The following is a 25,203-nucleotide window of genomic DNA, read 5'->3' on the forward strand; positions in this document are numbered from 1 at the left end:
TTTTGAGTATTTCAGAGGATGACCAATTAGAACTTAATTCAATGGTTAGGCAATTGTCTGTCTCTAAATACCAGGACTAAAATCTCACTTTAGGCATCCATATTTACATTCATTAAAATGAGAACATTTGTATTCTGTATGAAATAACAGCCAGAGCATCTGTACATTGGGAGCTTAAACTGCAAAATAAGGAGCGTAGCTTTATCTGAAGAATGCAACCAAAAGGAAATAGTCATAAAACAATAGACTAGTTGGGCTTCCGTACTATTCCCTGACCTGCATAAAGCTTTCCTCAGTCCAGGTGCACTTAATGGACAATGTCTATGGTTCTGCTCACTCTTCTTATTGTTAACCCAGACATGCAGATGGTCCCGGAGAGCCATAGCTGACTGTCATCTGATTGTCAGAGATATATAAGGCTTCATTGCAGATACCCATGTCAAATGACTCCAGATTTGGACAAAACACCGCTTGCTCTTATCAAGACACAGTCATGGTAAATAAACAGACCAAGCTGCTGCCTCCTCCTCCCACCATCACCACTGTTAAGTAAGCTCTCTGTTGGGAGAGCGAGTGCGTTCAGAGAAGCATTGTGAGAGTTGTGTTGGAGAACACACAAACCAGCATACAGAGACACTGCAGTTTAAATAGGCTTTTATTTTCATGGAAATAGAGGTATCAGAGTCCATCAAACAGTCCAAGTCATACACGGATAAGACAGTCAGTCATCAATGTCTTTCAGTTAAGGGATAATCCAAATAAGATACTCCAGTATCATATAATCAGGTCAGTACTCAAAGTTTGCTAACAGTTGGAAAACTTACAATAGCTCATGACACTTTCCAACAGCCAGCTTCCAAAACACTCAGATCAGATCAGCCCATCATCTAACGAAACAGAGAGCTAACAGTCGTTCTGGCTCCCTCTTATGGCCAATTGAGGAAAACAGCAACCAATCACATTTTACAGTATGATTTAAAGAAACAGGTATAGCATTGTTACATAATTTATATATTGCCAACCCAGCCGTTAGATTATATTCCTAACAACCACTATAGTACTTTCTTGCTATTAAGAAGACAGAGGAGAGGCCTTGATTGGTGGAGGGGCAATGGCAGGATCTACAAGCCCACTTCAGGGTAATAGCCCAAGCTCAACTCTGCACTACCAGGACTTCCACATCACAGGTGAGGTCTCAGGATCTCTTCTGCAGAGACAATTTGGATTCACCACCACTAGTCTATGCAACTGTCCTCCACCATACCTACAGCAGCTGTGTCACGGCCTAGTCATCAGCATAGCCTGAGCAAAGTGATAGGATGAAAAACAAATATGTTTTGTTAATCGCGTGCCCTGATACTTTGTTTTCTTCCCTTCGGGCATACTAGAGGCCTCTACAGTATGTATGAAAAGCCTTAATGTTGCCACCCTTGGACTACTAAACCAGTAATTGTGCAACACTTGTGACCTTTAGGATGTGAGACTCCTATGCCAGACTGATGGGTGTATAGAAATTTGTAATTAGTTGATTGTTTGCAAATCTCTTTAACAAAAAAACAGGCTAGGGGGGAAAAATCTCTTCTTTTTTGATGTGCCATGGATTTTTGTATTTTGCAAAGCATTTGCAAGCCTTCACTATATGAACTAAAACTCTGCCATGCCCTATTGAAAGACTCGTTATTATGGGCTTCATCTTTTAAAAAGTGACTTTTAACTAGACATGGAAAGCATGACTGTCCTATCCTGGGGGAAAATTCTTCTCAATCTAGTCAGCAAAGGTATGTAGGCATCTCTTAATTTCATTAGGCACACAGTTACACAGACAAAAGCAATCAACATCTTTGCTCCTGGCAGTTTCTTCACTTTCTCTCAGCTGGGCCACATTTTATCCACGCACAAAAAAAATGCAAACAAAATTGAATTTTGAGCCAAGATTTCTGGATAATGTTAAGTAAAATGCAAAGGACTAAAATGCATTTGCACATAAATACATCAGAACACCCTTGCAATGCAATCATTTAGCTTACAGGAAGATCTACATAATTCAAAATGTTTATAGTATACTATTTCTGTGAGTTTTGAAAATATTAGCTGAGGGCCATGCCTTTTGTGTGATTTGCAGCTATAGAGATTGCTTAGGCATGTGCTATTTATATGTTGGCTGGAGTCAGACCTGAAAGTTATTTCGTTGAGATTAGGAGCAAGGTTTTCTATCTGCTTTCATGCATTCACTAAGATTAAGGAAAATATTTACTAATTTCAAAATACTGTGAGAAATTATGGATTTGGGAGTGGGTGGGAAGGACCATTGGCAAGAATTTTTCTGGCATTTCTGGCACATTCGTATAATTTTCTCTTTTTCAGGGACATCACAAATGCTTTTAAAGCTTTGAAAACTGAACATTGCAGAATTAAAAAGGGGGACGGCTGTTTAGAAGAAAGAAAAACAGTGTGAACACATGGGGGCAAGCAGGGAAATTGCTGCTTTAAAGACACATTTGTCTCTGACTTGTTTAGTTATCCTCTAGGTAATTTTGCAGCTGGTGAAACCAAGGGTGCACAATATCTTCCCTGTTTCAGCAGCTCTTGCTCCATTGCTAGTTGCTAATCTGGACAGACGGTCGAGAAAACTCATTTATTGAAAGTTGAGAATGTCTCCAGTAAATGTGACAGAAGAGAGACATCTGCATTAAAGCACTGCTTCAAAATGTCAGATCAGGCTATCACTTAAAATAACATTTGGATTTTTGCCTTGAAGAAAAAAATTCTTTACTTGGATCTACCCAAGATGTTAGTCCCTGAACTGTCTCTCTCTCTCTCCCTCTCTCCCTCCCTCCCTCCCTCCCCACTCTATCCCCCCTCCCTTCCCCTCTCTTTTTGGATGTTTGCTTTTATAGGTTTCCCAGTTTTGGGCTATTTAGTATCAATAAAGAAGAATATTTATTTATTTGTTTTATTTATTTATTTTGTTTGTCAAACATGTACGAGATAACAGGTATAAGTATAAACATGAACATGAATACAGGAACTGGATACAAATAAATGGGGACAATAGGACAGAGATGGTAGGCAGGAATGCATGCCCCCTTACAGACCTCTTAGGAAAGGGGTGAGGTCCATGGTAGACAGTTTAAGGTTAAAGTTATGGAGGTTTGAGGATGTAACAACAGAGTCAGGTAGTACATAGCAGGCATTGTTGCTCAGGGTTGAGATTTTGTATATATTATATTTTGTAAATTTTGAAATATTTATAGCTCAGGGTTGAAGTGAGGGATCCTTGGTGCTCTCTGAGCTTGGTTGTTTTCCTGCAGACTTTTCATTAGCCAAATTATATAATATCATCAGATGATGTTACCTTGTTTGGGTAATGAAACGTCTGCAAGAAAACAATCAACCTGAGAAAGCACCAAGAGCCATTTAATCTTTTATCTAATGAAATACATGTGATTTTGGCAAAGGAATGCTACCAAGTGATGAGTTGGTATGATGGTTTCATCCAGTATCCGAACTTGATAGCCTGTGTCACCACAACTGGGTCACCTTGGGCCAGTCCCTCTGTCTCTAGGAAAAAGAAGGCAAGGGCAAACCATTTCCAAAACACGTTGGCAAATAAACTGCAGGGACTTGTCTAGGAAGTTGCCAGGAGTCAAGATTGATTTGAACCCTCTCTCTCCCTCTATCTGTATGTTTGTGTAATAATAAGTCAGTTCTGCTATACAACCTGCTATACTGCTATACAACCATAGGAAGTAAACCTCAACCTGCCCTTATGTGCTTTACTTATAATGAAATGATCACAATCCAACTTTGCAATAGTTAAGTCAACTGAAATCAATAGGATTCTTCATCTTATTTCTATGCTGGATTATACTAATCAAATCAGTTTAAAGAAGTGAGTCCAGTCTTACTGGGAATACTGAGATGAATAATGGGCACTACTATTAACAATGACAAACTGGAATGCATCTGGATAAGATGTTTGGGAAGTTATTCTTATGAAGAAAATGTGAACATATTTGCTGCGTTTAAGCTGGAGAAATGATAATGAAAAGGACAGTTGTCTTCAAATATTTATAAGATGGTCACATATATAAGGGATGTGATGGCTCAATGCCTAAGACACTGAGCTTGTCGATCAGAAAAGGTGGTTTGCATCCCTAGCGCCGCATAATGGAGTGAGCTCCCATTACTAGTCCCAGCTTCTGCCAACCTAGCACTTTGAAAGCATGTTAAAATGCAAGTAGAAAAATAGGAACCACCTTTGGTGGGAAGAAAAAGTTGAGGTTGAGGTTGAGGTTTATTTGATTTATATGCCGCCCTTCTCCCAAGGACTCAGGGCGGCGTACAACATTAAAAGAAACACACACTACAAAAGTTAAAAAGAAATTAAATAGGATATCCCCCAAACCCAATTAAAATTAACAATGACACAATTTTTTAAAAAGAATTCAAATTAAAATTAACAATAATCAATTCTTTGATTTGTTTTGTTCAGGCCAGGCTGGCTTCCTGGAAAAGCCAACTTTTTAGGGCGCGTCGGAAGGACCGGAGGTCGGGGATTATACGAAGCTCCGGGGGCAGCTCATTCCAGAGGGAAGGCGCTCCCACAGAGAAGGCTCTCCCCCTGGGGGTCACCAGTCGGCACTGTCTGGCTGACGGCACACTGAGAAGGCCAACTCTGTGGGATCGCACTGGATGATGGGAGGCTACCGGTGGCAGTAGGTAGTCACATATGTGATAAAACAAGTGGATTCTTCCAAAAGATAAATTTTGCTAGCAAAAAAAAGGGGGGGGAGAATGAGTGACTAAAACATGAAGAATGTTGTAACCATATGGATTGTTTAATAGTGAAGCAACTCATTTGAAAGTAGAACAGCCATTATGAGGAGCACCATAGCTGGAGATTTCCTGCATGAGGAGACTGGATCATCAAGATCACCTCTGAATTGACTAGTGAAATCTTTTTAAGCAAACAGAATGACAGCAATATAGAATTAATGAGCAGAAGGTGATGACTTATTCCAAAATTAGCTATGGGAATAGATTGCATTTTTCTTTTCTAAGAGACATCTATTAGGATCTTTTCAGTATAAAGATAAAAAAATATTTCACGGCCAAATCCATATTTATTACACATTCAATGTTACTAATGAAGAAACATAAGCATTGTTTACACTTTGGAAATGGTTTGGGAAAAAAATATTTTGGAACTGATAGGAATGTGAGGACTTCCCTGAAATTTATTAGAGTAGCCCCATGTTCTTTAGCTTCCTTGCAAGTCTCTTGTGACCAATTTTTAAAAACTCACTCATTACATTTAAGCGGGACTCTTAATGGAGCTTAATCATTTTTCTGGGAGGGCAGAAGCTTGAAAAAAGTTATTCTCAGACTTACATGAAGTCCAAAGCACTTCGGAATCACTTTTGAACAATGCACAGCCCTACAGAGTAGACTATGAGGTGTAAACTGGTTCTGTAAACTAACACAGGTTTTATTGAATAGCAAGCAGGGATGGGTTCCTGCCAGTTCTAACCTCTTCTATAGAAGAGGTTCCACAAATCTACAGTGCCATTTAGAACCGGTTCCGTCTCTCTCCCTCCGCCCGTTCGCACATCATCAAGATGAAGAGTGAGAGGACGAATTCTGGGAGTTGAAGTCCACAAGTCTTAAAGCTGTCAAGTTTGAACAGCCCTGGGATTTTTTTTCTAAAGGGTTAGAGGTGCAAGGGTCTTGTAACTTGACAGCTTTAAGACTTGCATGCTTCAATGCCAGAGTTTCTGACCCAACATTTTGGTTGCTAAGCAAGAGCAACTTGTTAAGTGAGTTTCACCACATTTTACAAGTTGGCCACGCCCACCCAGTCACATGGCTGGCAAGCCACTCCTACCCAGTCACATGGCCAGCAAGCCACTCCCACAAAACAGGCCACACCAACAGAAGAGATTCTTAAAAAAATTGAAACCCACCACTGATAGGAAGGCTGTAAATACATTCACATCATAGTTTACATATTGTTTTGGGTAGCATTCCTAGCACTGGAGAATGCAGTATTGTACACAGAATGTCAGGTATATATAAGTAATAAATGAAATAATTTGTTTTTCCTGTTGAAAACTAGTTAAGGAACTACAATGGCTAGACACAATTATTGTGTGAGGAAAAAGTGCTATAAAAAGCAGTCTCAGAAATGCTGCTACTGTTCTGTGTTTGCCAAAGTTCATTGGTTCTTTGGCTTCACGGGAAATTTTAACTGCATCCCTAGGAAATTCTGTTTCTAAAATATGCCCCCAAATTAGAAGGTAAGCCCACCATGTCTATATGCTATGGGGGAAAAACCCTGCTGGAAAGTTCTATGTTCAATTATTGTTCTAAACCTTTCTGAGACATTTAAGCTTTCTAATTTCTGTTTTTGAAGCACTTTTGCCTGAATTCTTATTTTTAAATTTGCAGTGACAGATAGATATCTTATTGCTGTCTTACCCTGCTTCTAAATTGTTTTCTGGAATTACCTCTCTTTGGCAGTTATTTTGCATGCTCAAGTCAAATATGTGGAATCAATCTTTCCCTTTCCCTTTTTGTGATATAAAGAGAGAATTAAGTCAATGAGATTATCTGCATCAGAGAGCCTAGCTCTATATGCAATCACTGCTATGTACACTTTAATTGTGACAGATTCCTACTCACATGGAAGAGTGCACAAAAAGTCTCACCACAGCAGACAAATTTACAATAAATTACAATGGATCCAGAAATCCAGAAAGGACTCAGCTCCTAAAACAGTCTGATCATACAGGTGTGGAGTGGAGCTGATTCCCAACTGTATAGGGCAGGGGTATTAAACTTGATTTCATGGAGGGTTGCATCAGAGTTGTGTTTGACCTTGGGGGTGGGATATCACTCATGTAGGGAGCACCTGTGGTGGCCTGAGCGCTCTGCCAGCAAAAATGGCGCTCATGAGTCTGTGATGGCCTCCTGCAACCCTCTTCCAGTGAAAATGGAGTTCAGGACAGCCGTGTACTGCCTTCCTGAGCTCCGTTTTCATTGGCAGAGGGTTGCAGGAGGCCGTCACAGCCACCTGAGCTCTGTTTTTGCTGGAAGAGGCATCGCGGGCCAATCCTTTGCTGTTTCCAGGGCAGCCCCGTGGGCCAGATGTTTATTTAAAAACCTGTTTACTCCCATATTTTTCGGATTATAACCAAGGGTTTGTATAAAAATGGGTTTGAAGAGGCAATTTTTTTAAAAAAAAAAGGTTTTGCCCTCTGCAAACCTCCCAAAAATGGGCCCGTTGTTTTTTTTTAAAAGGGCATAAATAGCCCTTAGGAGGCTTGTAGAGTATTCCTGGAGGGGGCAAAAAAGAGCAAAAAACGGCCCGTTTTTTGTCAAAAAAAGGGCATTAGGAAGCTTATAGAGTGTTCCTGGGGGTTGGAAAGGGGGCAAAATTGAGCAAAAAATGGCCCATTTTTTTGCTCATTTCTGCCATCCCCAGCACCCAGGAGTTCTCTGAAAGCCTCCTACAAGCTATGCACAGCCATTTTGGTGAAGGGACGGGGTTTCAGGAGGCAAAAAAATGCTGTATTCAGTGTATAAGACACACACAGATTTTCAGCCTTTTTTTAATGGAAAAAGGTTCATCTTATACTCTGAAAAATATGGTATGCAAAATATATAAAAATGCTCAGCTCTGACTATAAAGTAAAAGCTGTTGAGGAATGTGCAGTTAGGAACATAGTTGCTCCTTGTTGAAAAACTCAGATCACGAGGGATGAAATAGAGCTTCTGTCTCAAATGTAATCTTTGCAATAAGAATAATGATAGGTGGAACATTTAAAGCTGAGGAGCTGTTTTGGAAGCAGCTTTGCTGCATTTAGTCCTACCATAACTTGCTTCTCCAGGGTAAAATCCACAAATAAAGGATTATGCCTGCTTGACATTAGCTTTTGTCATTCCTTCCTTTGACATCATTAAAAAAAAAGCTCCACCCTCAATCTTCACAGCTGGTTTGCATTAACTATATATATATATATATATATATATATATATATATATATATATATATATATATGTGTGTGTGTGTGTGTGTGTGTGTGTGTGTGTGTGTGTGTGTGTGTGTGTGTGTGTGTGTGTGTGTGTGTTTTATTTGTGCTGATAAGTATACATACATACATACATACATACATACATACATATATACATACACACAGAGAGAGAGGTGGGGGAGGGAGGGAGGGAGGGAGGGAGCCAGTTTGGTATAGTGATATCATGGTGTGTGGAAATGACCTTGAAAGACGGGGAGGAAAAAGATGCTGCCTAAGGAATGATCAGATAAAAGAGTGGGTGGAACCAGCAGCTGCATAAATGTGTGGGACACGTGTACTTTCAGACTTTCAAGATTCTTTTAGTGTTGTCTTATAAGAAAGTAGAATTAACTCACCCGTCTAGACTTCCTGGGTAGATTGACAGGTGGTTAAAGCACTTGGCTATAAACTGGAAGACTGTGAATTCTAGGTCCTACCCTAGGCACAAAGTCAGCTCAGTGGCCTTCACCCAGTCACTTACTTTAAGCCTTAAGAAGAAGACAATGGCAAAACACTTCTGAAATTTTGCCAAGAAAACTGCATGGACTTATTAATCAAGAGTTAACACTGATTTGAACACACACACACACACACACACACCAATCAGTGTATACTGAAATATAATATTGGCAACTGAGTAAAAGTTTCTTGAGATATGTGCTTTGAGTTCTTCTTTACATAATATCTGTCTTAATTGTTAAAATTGACTACCATTCATTTCCACTGAGGAAAATTACCATAAATGAGTCTTCACTCATAGTAACGTTTTGGCATCATTCCCATGAAGAAAATATATTTGCATTCACACTTAGTGAATATTTGGCATTAATTTATATAGAGAAAAATAACTCAGTTCCCACTTGCCATTCCCTCCTATAGGGAAAATACTTTTGTCTTCACCTTTCATGACTGTTTTATCATTCATCTTAGGAAAACAGATATCTCACCTGCTCATGCTTTCTATTCAGTCCTTAGAGAGAATGCAAAGTTCAGGTTAGTGCATTGTGGTTTAAATTCTTGGCCCTCTTTGCTCAGGTTATCTCACTGCATCTTTCAAAATTCCTTAAAATTTACAATTCTTTTGTTGACATATTACCTGGGTATTTTGAAAGCAATCTATAAAGGTGAATGAAATTTCTGTTAAAATATATACAAAATATATACAACAAGACAATCATATCTGTTCTGGAATGCATATTAATGCCAGAACAAAATTGCACACACATTCCATCACAGGCATTGTCATGTTAAGACAAATAAACAATGCACGAAAAGATGCTTAAAAGCGATTCATGTACAATTAAAGGCATATAATCCCAAATCTGTAGAGAAGTTATCAGTCAAAACAATTTTTCACTGTCATGTAAGAAACAAGAAAAGGAAAAAAAATCCTTCACTCTTGGCAATGGGAAAATTGTATTTAAATTTTATAATACCTTTGGAAGACATACATATATATTACTCATGGGGAATATATGGTCTCTTATTGTCTGGATTGTTGAAAGAGCTCGGAATGTGACCAGATGTCTAAATCCATTTATTAATTAAACACATACACAGTATAGTGGGAGGCTTCAACAACTGATGTCCCTCAAGCTCAATCTGTCCACCTCCCCCTTAAGGATTCTTCTAAAGTTTTCTCCTCCAAGTACAGTAAAATATTTGTTCATCATTTTGCTCATCTGGAAAAGAAAAGGTCATTCAAAATTTAAAGTATAGCATGTTTAAATGTTAAATACTTCCTGTGTATTTTATATACTGTATGCAGTGAATTAAGCTTAGAAAACAGGGAGGCATTATGAAAATACAGAAGTTGGCCAATCTTGTTTTATTCTCCCCCTCTCCTTATATCAGCTGCACAACAGGCAACCTTTCAAGAGTCAAATCCTTTTTCATTTTCCATCCCCATGACAGGGGCTGCATCGTGTATTGGACTTCTGCCTGTCACACAGATTTGAAATGTTTAAGGGTTGTTGATTTCCTGCTCAACATGGAATGCTGGCCAGACTCCAAGCTGAGACACAGCTCAATAGCCCAAAGGGTCTGAACTGAAATAAAAAAAGATCAGGCAAGTCAGTTGGTTATCTTCACCTCCTCCTTTTATCAGTTCTCAGATCAGGAAGTTGCCTTCCTTCTCCAACTCCACTTTTTCCAGATATCTGCTTCAAAACACAGCCCCAGCAAACAGGGTTTCCACGATCAAGATGCTTTCAATAGAAATGAAATAAAATAAAAAAGCCCTGATACATTTCTGGCAAACTTGATTCTCATCTGCTACAGCTTCTGGGACAAATGCTTTTTATATCACTGTTTTGGCTCTGTATTTTTTCACTCTACTCATCCCAGCTCTCTGTCTTATATGAGATTCTCAGCCACAGGAGCCTCTGCCAATAAAAATATAAGAACTCAAGAAGCATTTTGATAAAAACCCACAAGGTGGCAGCTATTCACAGTTGTATGTTCCAGGCAATGGCTCCTATTGTTGTTGGTACCATCACCGCTATTATTACTGTACTGTTACTACTGTATTTGTATGCCATCCAACTATCCCAAATATTTACAAAAATAGGATGAACAACCCTCAAAAACTTTCAGACAGTTCACCTTCTTCCATAATTGGGCACAAACATAAGAGAGGAACAAAAGGGTTGAACAAGAAGCTGCATCTTAATCAAACAGTTTACCTCTCTTCACAGACAGAATTTTTCTCTAATGTAGTCTGCAGGCACCAATATTAAGTTCTAAAAACGTTTGTAGAGATTCTCAGTCATCCAGGTCATGGTTGTCCCAAAGATGCTTTTTCAGGAGGCAACTGGACTTTCTTGCTTTTTCTTTTGAAGACGTTTCGCTTTTCATCCAAGAAGATTTGTATTTCTTGCAAACAGCTGGTAAGTGGGGAATCCTTGCATTCCCCACTATCCTGTCAGAGCTGAAGAAACTTATTAGATGAGAAGCGAAACATCTTCAAAAGAAAAAGCAAGAAAGTCCAGTTGCCTCCTGAAAAAGCTCCTTTGGGATTTTCTAAAATGGTTCTTGTGCCATATAAGAAAATGACTACCATCATCTTGGACCACATTGCAACTTCAATATTAATGTATTCAAAATAAATTCCTTTGTGTGAAGTACATACTACAGAGTGAATCTACTATCAGTTAATATTTTGGAAGATAGACTCAAGATTCAGAAGGGTCTTGGCAGACTTGAACATTGGACCATATCAAACAAGATGCAGTTCAGTGGTGAGAAAAAGTAAAGTCCTGCACCTAGGCAGGAAAAAAACCCATAAATGCACAGGTACAGGGTAAGGCAGAACCTGGCTTAACAGGTACTATGAGAGGGGTTTACTATAGGTTTCTCAGTGTACCACCACTTAACTATGAGTGAACAGTATGCTGTAGCAGGAAGTGATAGTACCAGTCTATATTGCACTAGTGAGGCCACACTTGGAATTCTGTGTCCGGATCTGATCACCATGATACAATATATATATATATACACAAATACTTCACAAATGTAACAAAGGCAACAGTAAAATATTGGGCTTTCTGTCTGGATGGTCTATTGTGACGAGCCGATGGACAGAGAATGGAAGCAGATATATATATATATATATATATATATATATATATATATATATATATATATATATATATATATATATATATATATATATATATATATATATATATATATAAAACCCTAGAAAACGTGCAGAGAAGAACAAGAAAGGTGGCAAAAGTCTGGACTTTTAGATTTACTGGGTCAATTAAAATAGTTCACCCCAAGAGACTGATGAATCTGAATGGTTTCCTTTAAGTCTTGTGAGAATTCTTGATAGATGATTGTGCTGAAATTACAATTTATCTCTGAATGGGGAAATGGCCTCTGCAATGGCTTCTGAGCAGTCTCTCCCACAGAGTAAAGGCAAACAAACTTTATTGCTGGTAGCTGTGATGTAAAGAGAATGACAGGGCACTCCAAGCAAACCCCACAGAATATAAGCAAAAATTTCATTGGAGGGCTAAGACTATGGGAGTGACAGTAACACATAAATACTTCTTCACCACATTCAGTCTTATCAAAGAGCTTTTTTCGGTGAACAAAAGGCTATTATATTGTGAAAGGTCAGTGAAAGGAAAGCAAAAACCACTCAGATGGTATAATATTTTTGAAATAAAAGTGCTCATGTATATGCTGAAGTGAATGTTATGGTTTGTTGAAACCCAATGATTACCTGGCCCATTTTAACTCATATGGCTCCAAGACAGAGGTGGGTTGCTCCAGTTCGGCCCAGTTTGGCTGAACCAGTAGTGGCAGCGGTGGTAAGCTCCACTCACCTGCCCAGATGCTTCTGCACATGCGCAGAAACATTGCACGCTCGAGCATGCAAGCAAGTATGAGCGAACCGGTAGTAAACCAGTTAGGAAATCACCACTGCACCAAAATATGAACTAGGAAAATGGACGCAAATAATCACAACCCCATTTTGAAACCATTTTTTCATACTACAAAATGCAATTTTGCTTTTGAAAATATTTTCCTGAAATCTATCATATTATAGAATTTATGACCAGTTCCAGTACTGAAATGTATGGCTTCGATTACTTTGGTACCAGAGAAGGTCTAATGCTTCTATAGTGCCATTTAGAACCGGTTCCAGCTCCCTCCCCCGCCCGTCTGCACATCATCAAGATGAAGAGCGAGAGGAGGAATTCTGTGAGTTGAAGTCCACAAGTCTTAAAGCTGTCAAGTTTGAACACCCCTGGTTTTTTTTTCTAAAGGGTGAGGGGTGCAAGGGTCTTGTAACTACAGCTTTAAGACTTGTGTGCTTCAAATACCAGAGTTTCTGAGCCAACATTTTGGTTGATAAGCAAGAGTGTTGTTAAGTGAGTTTCACCACATTTTACAAATTGGCCATGCCCACCCAGTCACATGGTTGGCAAGCCACTCCTACAAAGCAGGCCACACTTACAGAAGAGGTTCTAAAAAAATTTGAAATCCACCACTGCATCCAGCTCTTGCTTATCAATGGAGACCAAGTGGAATAAGTAGCCAGTTTTATGTTTCTGGGTGTAATCATAAAAGAGGATCTGACCTGGGTGCTCACATTGCAGCATTGGTCAAAAGAGCCCAGCAGAGATGATACTATCTGAGACTTCTCAGGAAACAACAACTGAATGGAAAACTGCTAGTAACCTTCTACTGCTGCACCACAGAGAGTGTTTTAACTTCCTGCACCTGTGCATAGTTTGCCAATTGCATAGTGGGACAGTGCTCCAGAGGGTTAACATCATTGCCCAGAGGATCATTGGTTGCCCTCTTCCCGCTTTGGAAGAGCTTTATAGCTCCCGCTGCCTTAAGAAATTTCAAAACATTCTTAAAGGTCCATCTCATCCTGGGAACCTAATTTTATACTATTACTCTCTGGCAGACAGCACAGGATAATAAAAACAAGGACAAATAGGCTGAAAAACAGCTTCTATCCAAGGGCAGTAGCCATATTGAATTCTACTGTATAGTACAATATTAATGCAATATCAGGAGTTTTTAATTCAGTTGTATAGAATGCAAAGGATGTGTGTTTGTGTTTTATTTTTATAGTTTTAATGTACACTGAAGAGGGTACATTAATTTCGTGGTACAAAGTGCAATAACAATAAAGTAAACTAAGTTGTCCTATCACTCAGTTGGGCTATGTAGCAGGCCTACTCTGATAATTGCTTGAGTTATTGCCAGGTTTCCATTGTAATTCAAAGTGATGGTTGTCACTTTTAAAGCCATATGTGGCTCAGCATCTGCAGTTTCTTCAGGATTCCATCATCTCATTAGTTTCTATTGGATAAAATCTGAAAGGGAAGGCTCCCTCTAGATTCCTACCTCAGGCTGATAGGGGGGGGGGTTCTTCTCAGTCACTGTCCCCTTTTCTCTGGAAAAGCATTTTCTCTCCCCTCTGAAGTCGGATTAGTTGCAATTCTGCTAAGATTTCAGAAAGCCATCAACATTTTTGGAAGCTAACATATTTAGAGTTGTGATTCTTCCTGCAGGGGAAGTGCTTGCTAATTACTTGCTTGACTGAGCCTTGATGCATTGTGCAATTAGTTACTTTGAGTACTGTATCAGAGGTGTATCAGTACTGTATCAGTACTGCAATCAGAGGTGGAATTCAGCCGGTTCGGACCGGTTCACCTGAACCAGTAGTGGAAATCGCGGGTGGGCCTGCCCACCCACCCCAGCTCTATGCTATCCTATTTAGGCACGTTTTCAAGCCACGTGCATGCATGCAAGCCATGCACGAGATCAATGTGCATGCACAAAAGGCCGAGCGCATGTGCTCACATTTGCGAACTGTTTAGGGAAAGTAAGTGAATACCACCCCTACTCATAATTTTAAGTCACATTTCTGAAATCAGAAGTATCGGTCATTCAAAGCCATATCTGATTGGACTGACATATAAATCAATAGATAAATGGAGTCATAGATTTAGACTGGGTTTTAGAGTTTGTAATCAGGGATTGAATATAGTCTCTTCTAGATATAAACTAAGTGTTCTGCTACTGATCTACAACAATTGCTTCCAAAGGTTTTTTTTTCAAGCAAACTCTTCCTTCTGCTGGAAACTCTACTGTTATCCTTACATTGAAAAAGCCCTAAAAAAGAAATACTGTTGAAGTCTGACATGCTAAATTCTATCATACTTTCTCCATATTGAGTTGCTCTTGCCTAAACAACTTCGGTCTCCATTTATACACATACTGTATGTCGCACAAGACCAATAGGCAGCCATAACCAATGTCGACAGTACCATTACTATTAAGAACAGTACTATTAATTTCCATGTCTTGCATGATATGTGTTTGTTTTTACAACTCAAATAGGCTTTTGGATGACTCATATTCCTTTTCTCATTGACTGCTGTTAAATAGATACCTCCAGTGACAGTACTGTATATTTAATCAATTTTGACTTCATCTATTAATTCTCAATTATTAAAAGGGAATGACTTTGATTAAAGTAAAACAGACATCCCTCTGCCAGGGCATATGGATCACATATTTAAACAAACACAACTTACATAAAAATATTATATAAACCATCTTAGGAATTAAGGAAAGCATGGTAAAGTGTTACTTAATAAAGTATACATCTATGAAAGTGCAGATGCCAAGTATTTTAACTAAATATATATTAGAAATTCTTTAGAATTCACATTACATTTTTTTATTGAAAACTGTGTTATTTCTCATGCACTTGACTATACCAGTTTAGATAATTTTACAAAGGAAAATCATGGTGAATTAGCTTTCAATTAAATAAGATTTTATGTGGGATGAATAAACACATTATGGTGCAAGATAATGAGATATATGTGCTAATAGTTTTCAAAATAAGTAAACAATTCTAACATATACATTTATATTCATTTGTCATCTATTAAAAAGTTCTAGGTGGATGCGCCACAACTGCTTCTATGTTAATCTGAAAAATGAATCAATTTAACACGCATCTGTTATACATCTGAAAATTAATCCAATTCTGTCTATATATTCCAAAATGCTAAATGTATCTATCAACATGTGTGTGGATCTCTTCCAATCTGAATTGGACTCCGACCATTTTCACTGGTTCAGGAATTAATGCAAGTAATGTGAGGTTTTGAAAAAGTGCTATCAACAGATGACACAAACTAATAGCAACAGCAATAGCAGACTTATATACCGATTCATAGTGCTTTACAGCCCTTTCTAAGTGGTTTACAGAGTCAGCATAACCCCAACAATCTGGGTCCTCATTTTACCCACCTCGGAAGGATGGAAGGCTGAGTCAACCTTGAGCCTGGTGAGATTTGATCTGCCAAACTGCAGGCAGCCGGTGATCAGAGGAGTAACCTGCAGTACTGCACTCTAACCACTGTGCCACCACAGCAAAGTTGATTGCAAGACAGGCAGTTTTATAAATGTTATAAACAAACAAACAAATGTGCAATGCTTATGTCTAAACAGCAAATATTTTGACTGAATTCTCTCCAGAAGGCAAGAGAATTTCTAGAGAAAGAGGAATTGGAGGAGATTCAAATACCTAGAAGTGTCAGAGGAGACTAAACAAAAACAATGTGCAACTGTCAGGCCTGCAGTTATATTCCTTTTAGGATCTTTGGCCTGCCAAACTCTCTATTATTTTACTATGCTGTTTCATTAGTGTATTAATTGGGAGGGGGAATAGTAAGGAGTAGAATTGTAGAATGTGTTGTTGTCATAATAGAACATTCCTTTCTAAAAACCCAAGGTCATCTTTTGTCTCTGCACCTCTGCACCTGACCAGAACTAGATGGGTGGAAATGGTAGCGTGGCAGAGAAAGATTGGACCATGTGATGGACTTGTGGGTGTGGGGCAAGATTTTGAACTTTCAACTGGGTGGGAATCCGACGAAGCTTTCAGATTTGGGATTTCCACAGTTGTGCCAACATGTCTCTCTTATTAAATTGGAAGTTTAAGGATAGTTCTGCCTTGGACTCTGATTTATTTCTGGATGATATTTGGAACGCTGACAGGAAACTGAAAGGGTTGATATTGAATTAGATGCTACAAATACCCATTTTTCTAAATTTTTGTAAATGCTTAACATGGAATATATATGGATGATTTTATCAAATCATTATTTGATAAAAATCAAACAAGATAGAATTTGAAAGCCTATGTTACCCGAGAGGTATATAAAATATTTGATTTATAAAAAGCTGGATAAAGAATTGATTTCAGCAACAAAAGGAGTTGTTTTGTAAATAATTCCCCAATTAAAAAGAAAACTTATATTGACTGATGAACATGGTAGATTTCTTGGAAGTTAATTTGTATGTAATTAAGATTTTCATACTGGGAATTTATGTCTTAAATGAGGACAAAGTGTTGTTTTATAAAAGTCTTGGGGGAAAATTAATAGGTTTCTCTTATGTGACTTGGTGTTTGATGGGAGATTGGAATGCAGTGATCTCCCTATGACTGGATAGAAATCTGAGAAAAAAAATCACTCAAGGCAAATTAGCAAAGGTTTTTTTTTAATTTGATACTCATTTTGTGATTGGTGGATATAAAACAGAAAAATGGAAATGAAAAATAAGTGTATTTACTTTTCTGAAAGACATAGATCCTTTTCAAGAACAAACATGATTTGGATTTAAAAGAACTTGGCTACTCTCTCAAGTATTGAGATAGTACCAAAGACTTTTCAGATCATGATTCTGTGATTTTAGTTAATACAGTCTATTTTTTTTTGATGGAGATTAAAGAAAATGTTGCCACAGAAAGAAAAAATAGTAGATTTTAAAACTTATATTAAAATTATTTGTCTGGAAAACATGGTGAATAATAAACTAATCTGCAAAGAAGCTTAGTTTGGATAATTAAAAACAAAGAGATTTTTTCTACAGGGAGAAAACACCTCAAGTACCACTTTGGAAGAAAAATCAATTCCTCATTTCTTAACAGATAAGTGTTATAGTGCCAGATATTCTTTCTTAAACACTTAATTGAAATGGAAGGCACACTAGTGTAAAAAGCAGAGGAATGTTTCATGGGTATCTGTGTAGAGAGAGGCAAGTGCTAATGGGACTTACTTGGCACACATGATGCCATTGTACCATATACCAGATTCCTGTCATATAATTATTGGTGGATGTTTTGTGAGTTTGAGTATAACATACTACAATTTATTGTGATAAGCTACTTAGTATGAAAAAGGAAGAAAAAGAGCATCCATGTATTAAAAAGCCTAATTTAACCATACTATAGAACCTCAGCATTACCAATTTTAGTTCCATGTGATTCCACAGAAGAATAATTTCAGATTTCTTGAAAGAGTGGACAATTTAGGTGACTGAAATACATATTGCACCAACAACAAATTAAGTGGTGATTCAATTTTACTGCTGGCTAGTCATGTTTCAAGTGTGTTGTCTTTTTTAAAAAAATGTAATTATCATTAATTCATTCATAATCTTTTTATTCCATGCAGCTGAGGAAATAAAGTGGGTTAATTCCAGATCTATCACGCTTGCTTATAATTCTTCAATAAATTTGCAGAAATACAATGTGTTTGTTCATGTCCCTGCAGAGCAAAAAATGATGTAAGCTTATAATGGTGGACTTTTCCACTCCAGTAAAATTTCTGCTTCTCAATCCCTTCAAAGCGCCTTGAATGCAAACTGAGATCATCTTCGCTTTTGTAAGCCTTGAAACATGGAGAACACCATGAGCTAATCAGTGCACTGTCCAGATGATAAATAGTGGAATGTAAAGAATATCATTCAGTCAGTGTCCAGGTCAAAAAGCTGTTCATTCTCATTCACACAAATATTATTAGCCCTCCTCTGTTTACTCAGCACATATTGTAAACATTTGTTTGATCATTCAAGCAGGAGAAATCTGAGTGGCTGATAAGAGAGGAAGCTTTCTAGCTGTTAGGAAAGTTGACCTCCTGTGTATAAAAGGCTTTTGCAAGTTTTGCTTTCCCAATAGTTGCAAGTATAGTTGCATGATTTTGCAGTAGCTGGAGTAGGAGAATTAGATGTACTTTATATTATAAACAATGCTTACAGGGAGGGTGTAAGAGTTGAAATTCTGTGAGTAATCCTAGAGTCATATGGCTAGAAGGGATTCTGGAGGTCTTCTAGTCCAACTCCTCTGCCCAAGGCAGGAGTCCTTGAGGACTTGGTGGTCATAATGCAGTACTGCAGGCAAACTCTGCCCACAGCCTGGAGTTCGATTCTGATCTGGTCAAGGTTGACTCAGCCAGACTACATTAACGAATTGGTAGTCAATGACAGTTGGCAGCCAGACATCTTTGTGGAACTCCTGGCTCTCCAACTACTATAAGTCCATGTATTTGCCATACACTAAATAAATAAATAAACTGCCTAGAATCACTGTGTTGAGATGAGCAGCCATATAAATCAGTTTAATCAATCAATCAATCGCCTTAGTGACAATACCTTTTACAGTAACATTTGATTCTTTTTGCTTTTTTTATAAAATGATTAATGCTTAAGTAGTCCAGAATGATCTTATACAAGAGATCGTTTTCAGTAAGTCCTTATTCCATTTAGTTGAGCAAACGTATTATGGCATTTGACAAAAAAGAAAAATAATGTTCTAAAGACCTCATATGTCTCCTTAACTTCTTGACTTGGGAATTATGCTGGGTCACAATAAAGGAATCCTTCAAAATTAATTGTCATCTTTTGGCTTTATCCTTTAGTCAGTTTAATTCTACATACAGTTAAGTGTCCTTAGTGGAGAATACAGCTGCAATGCAATTAAGGCATTTGGAAAACTTCTTGGGTAATATTAAAATAATATATTCAAATATATTAGGTGTGCTCTTTTTGAGAATGAAATGAACTTAACAAATATGCTTTTGCACAATCTCCTGAGAGAACACCTGGATGTGTATGACACAAGACACATATGGTCTCACACTACTACCACCTCCTTAATGCCTCCTTAACTCAAAATACATATTTTCTTGGCACTGAAAGCTACTGTGCAGGAATCCAAGTTCAGGAAACCTGGTGAGCTCTAAGACGTCTAATTGCAGTGTCCTAACTTGTTCCTCTATCTGTCCCATCTTCCTATGACAGACAGGAAAATGTAGTCAGTAAATTTCCAGGTCCCTTTCTGAGACCGTACAGAGTGGTGACAAGTTGCAGTATGAAACAAACCACATTTTGAAGAGCAAAACCAGATCTGTAGGTTTATGCTTAAAACCTTTTTCCTTTTTATCAATTCTAGCAAGAATAGGCTGATCATAACAACATGGTGCACTGCATACAATTCCAATTTGGCTTCATGTTTTAAGGAACATTGTGGCCTAATGCAACTAAACCCAACTTAAGCATGAAAGATGAGATGCTCCTGATCCCTTCAGTGCTGTTGGAAAGCAACAAACAATTCAGAGGCTTTTTCAGACTGTAGCGATATCTGGTTGGTGATAATAAAACATATACCCTTTAGGTTTAGATTAAATTTTCATTAGCAACATTTATTGAATGGTGCTAAGACACAAAGGAGATAGAACGGACTGATCTCCCTCCTTTCTCCCCCATCCCCAGTCATTGTCACTGAAATTTGGAAGAACTTATTTTGTTTTATTGAGCTTCCATATACCTCATATATAGCGCACATTCCACGTATCTTTATTGAGTTTCCATATGTTCCATGGCAGAGCAATTCACTTTAATGTACTATATACAACTGACATATTCATCTATTTTCATTAGAGAAGAGAAAATAATTTAAAATAAATGAGATGGGGAAAGTTGTCTTTTTGAGAATCTCCTTTAGGCTGAACAGATCAAGTCTTGGGAATAGAGACAGCAAGGCATGACTAACATATATACAGTAAGTATTTAAGCACATACAAACAGACATGCAAACTTCCTGATACTAATAAATGTAGAAAATGAAAGAGCTCATAAAGCTCTTTCATCCTGCATCCATAAGGTCTCATTGCCCTAATTGAACAACTATTCCTAAGCAATGCTTATGTAACAGATACATTCTTTCATTTATTAATGAAAGATACATTCATCCTTTATTAATGACTACCTTTATGTGTTCCTGCTTTATGATTCAAGAAATATTAGTTCTGAAAAATGGCAGATACATCCATTGTAAGCATATTGTCTTCCTTTTAAAGCAATTCCTATCGCATTCTGTAGATCAGTGTTTTTAAACCTTGGCAACTTTAAGATGCGTTGATTTCAACTCCTAGATTTCCCCAGCCAGCATTCCATAATGCAGGATTTCTTGAGCTTAGTGTCAGCCAAATGAGGCTTCTACAAAACCTATATTGCAAGTATTACAAAGTCCACCTTACGTGGCCCTCATTAGTGTACCTATATATAAGTGGTCCTTGAATTATGACTGGGATTTTGATTGCTAAGCCATGTGATTGTTAAGCAAACCATCACATGACCAGATCCAATTTTACAATCATTTTTACTGTGGTCATTTAGCAAATCACATGGTTGCTAAATGAATCACACTGTTGTTAAGCAAATCCTGTTTCTCCAATTGACTTTGCTTATTGGAAGCTGACTGGGAAGTTTGTAACTCATGATTGTGTAATTGTGAAATGCTGCAAATATCATAAATGTGAAACCGTTGTGAAGCGCCTGAATTGCGATCATGTGACGGTAGGGGGGGTGTACTCACTTTTTAAAAAGCTGTTGTAACTTCTAGCCATTATTAAACAAACAATTGTAAGTCAAGGACTACTTGTATGCACATAAACACAACAAAATTGGGAGTGAATAAACATCAAGAAATGTTCTGACTTTGGAATAGGTTGCTCCAAGTATATCCAGGAGTGATCTGATCCTGATACATTCTGAAGTATGAATGGCTTATTCCAAACATGGGTAATTTCTGGAACCAATTAAAGGCTGGCAGCTCATTTGGGGGCCAGAATATTCCATAATTAAACTTTTGTATACCCTTAATAAAATACTCCTGTGTGGCTTTTCTTTCATATTTTTTGCTATATTTCTAAATGTCTTACAACTGCATCACTTTTATGAACCCAAATAAGAGTACATATCCAGTGAAACATTTGTGAGCCTTCTCTTTAATTTGATAAAAGCCCTAATTATAGACAATTTCAAGTGTAGAACACACTTGCATAATTGGTGCTGGAGCACTAAAAGCAAACCAGGCAATTATTGTAATTGTACAATGCTACATATCAGATTGTTTCTTCAAACATTTTTTCTATTTATTACAGAAGTTCATTGGTAAACTCAGAGTAGAGAAACTTGAACTGGATAAACAGACCTTAGTTAAAAATTGTCTGTAGCTACAAACTCAGGTAGGTTGGGACTATGACAAGCATGTTCAGGGCTACTAGCCTTGCTGCTAATTTTTCCCACCCATTCCCTGGTGTGCTTCCATTGAAAAATCCTGAATTTATCATGATCAATTTGCACCTTCCTTTAAATAAAGGAATTGGGACCACAATGCCGTAATTTTCATTTGAGCGAAATTGAATGGTATATTAACTATTCTCACATATTTTTTAATGTCACTCTTTTTTCTTTTCACTTCTTCAAGTGTACTGTCAACTCTGAGCAGAGTTTAAAGAATATCTAAAGAGTCCCTGAAGGGATAAAACATTTAGTTTCAGAGAAGCCTGTGGCAACTGGAAAATGAATTGCCTTCCCCCACAGTGAAACTGGATCTGTTTCTTGGGATCACACGTGGTGACTTAAAGAAAATATTTACAGAATTTATATTCACATCCCATTTTCCGCATAATATTTTCCCTCTCTCTATCTTGATCTCATACAATACCCTCCTTTGTGAAGAGAACAAGCTTTACTCTTAATTGAGGGGTGAGGATGGAATGTAAGTGAGTAGGCCAATCTTCTTTCTTTCCTCAGTCCACCTCTTGGCTTGGTAACACAGTCCCACAGTCAGTTGGGTAAAAGGTTTGTTGTTCAGTAGGTGAAGAAGGCATGCAGATTTCTTCTGTGGGTTGGGATCAGACAGGACAAACTAGTTCAAGGCTTTTGAGAAAGCAATCTAAATTCAAATGAACCTAACATGTACTGCACTCTAACTACTGCGCCACCGCAACTTCCTATAGGGAGATTGACTTCCTCATCTTTGTGATAGCCCCTCAAATATTGGCATGTCTCTCCTAGTTCTTCTTTTCACTAGACTAAACATACCCAATTCCTGCAACCGTTCTCCATATGTTTCAGCCTCCAGCCCCCTAATCATCTCTTAGTCTTCTCTTCACTCTCTCCAGTGTCTTGAGATCTTTTTTATATTGTGTTGACCAAAATTGGATGCAGTATCCCAAATGTGGTCTTACTAAGTTTTGTAAAGCTGTACTAATGCTTTACATGGTTTTGATTCTAACCGTCTATTAATGCAACCTAGGATTGTATTGGAATTTTTTGGGCCAGTGTTGGACAACCCACTGTTGTCTCATATTCAAGTGATTGTCCACCAGGGCTCCAAGATCCCTTTCAGAGTTATTGGTATTGAGCCAAATGTAACATAGTCTATACCTGTACAAAGGCATTACATCAGAATAACCTTCCTGTCACAGAGTCAGACAGTATAAATAGACCTTTTTTAATGTACATTGCCTTGTCCTGCTACCAATAGAACCAAATTGCATTCACAACTGGAACCAGAATTGCTAAGCAAGGCAGCTATTAAAAGAGTCATGCCCAATTTTATAACCTTTTTTCCAGTTGTTAAACAAAGCACTCCAGTTGTTAAATGAATCGTGTGGTAGTTAATTGAATCACACAGTGGTTAAGTGAATCTGGTTTCCCCCATTGACTCCTTGTTGCAAGCTAGCTGGGAAAATGGTGATGCTGCAAAGGTGTGAGGACCAGTTGTAACTCATTTTAGTGCCATTGTGACTTTGAATGGTCACTAACTGAATGACAATAAGTTGAGGACTATGCACCCATGCCTAGTATATATAGTGAATAGAATAGAAAAGAAAAGAAACCGATTTGGAAGGGACCTTGGAGGTCTTCCGAATTGGAAGGGACCTTGGAGGCAGGAAACCCTACATCACTTCAGACAAATGGTTATCCAGTCTCTTCTTAAAAACCTCCAGTGTTGGAGCATTTCCAACTTCTGGAGGCAAGTCATTCCACTGATTAATTGTTCTAACTGTCAGGAAATTGCTCCTTAGTTCTAGGTTGCTTCTCTCCTTAATTAGTCTCCACCCATTGCTTCTTGTCCTCATCTCAGGTGCCTTGGAGAATAATAGCTTGACTCCCTCTTCTTTGTGGCAACCTCTGAGATACTGGAACATTGCTTCCATGTCTCCCCTAGTCCTTCTTTTCATTAAACTATACATACCCAATTCCAGCAACCATACTTTATATCGGAGCCAATAGCTGCATCTGCATTGCTTTCAACTGAATTTGCTGTCTGTGGGAGATGTAGGGACCAGGAATCCAATGCCTTTTCCCATATGGTATCTCATAATAGAAGAAATACCTGAAGATTGTTTCTCTTTCCCCTCTCTTTCTTTACAGAAATTATATCAAAATGACAGGCAAATTTCCTTTGACACCCCAGATTATAAGCATTCTTGAATATATGCACGGAACTTGCTTTTTTTCTACTGTGCTATTTCTAAGCACGGACGTCTTGAAGATGGCTTTGTGAAACAGGAAGAGAAGGTTATAAAATGTTTGTCTCAAATGCAAGGATGCTGCAGTTGGTTCATTGCAAATTCACTCAAATTTTCTTCTCTTCCGGAAATATTTTGGTGGCAAATTCTCATTTATCAGCGGAAGGAAAACTGGTGGCAATAAAAGTATTAGTGGCACTATTTTAATCTTTCTCACTTTGTAGAGGAAAGGTTTAAAGAATGCATTAATTCAACACATTACCGCAAAATGAAACTTACTCTACAATGCCTTAGCAAGGTTTATGAACCCAATCAAAGATTCAGAAAGAAGATCCCTTGGTTGGCCATTTATCACTTAACTTATAGACTACAAGGACTTTCTTCACAAAAGACGCAGAGCAGGTATCACAAATATCATTGACACAAAAGCATTGACACAATTTTTATTATTATATACTTTATTCATTAAACATAAAGCTCAGCCAACCGAACATTCAAAAATGCATCACAAATACCATTGACTGGTGCTAATCGTTGATACAGGTTGCTGCCAGCATCCTAGGTATCAACCAAATACCTTCTTAAAATATACGATGTTCTGAGCAGTGCAGTTTTTTGCAGTTCTGCTGGTGTTATTGCAGGAAGCTGCAATTTGTTGTTGCTTCTTATAAAATTCTTTTGACATGGTACCAAGTGCCCCAATGACAATGCGTATCACTGTTACATGTTTCATCCATAGCCGGGTAGTTTTGATGGCCAGGTTGCGATATTTCGTGATTTTTTCTGGTTCTTTTTCTTCGACTCTGGCATCTCCTGGTACAGCTATATCAATAAACTGTACGCTTTGGCCCTCTACAACTGTGATATCTGGTGTGTTGTGTTCCAAATGATGATCCGTCTGTATTCAAAAATCCCACAAGAACTTCACTTTCTTTTTCTTTATCTTTTTGGATCAAAAATGTCCTTCC

This window comes from Thamnophis sirtalis, unplaced genomic scaffold (assembly GCF_051295495.1).
Source record: "Thamnophis sirtalis isolate CommonGarterSnake01/CBP01778 unplaced genomic scaffold, rThaSir2_p1.2 scaffold_7, whole genome shotgun sequence".
Taxonomy (NCBI): domain Eukaryota; kingdom Metazoa; phylum Chordata; class Lepidosauria; order Squamata; family Natricidae; genus Thamnophis; species Thamnophis sirtalis.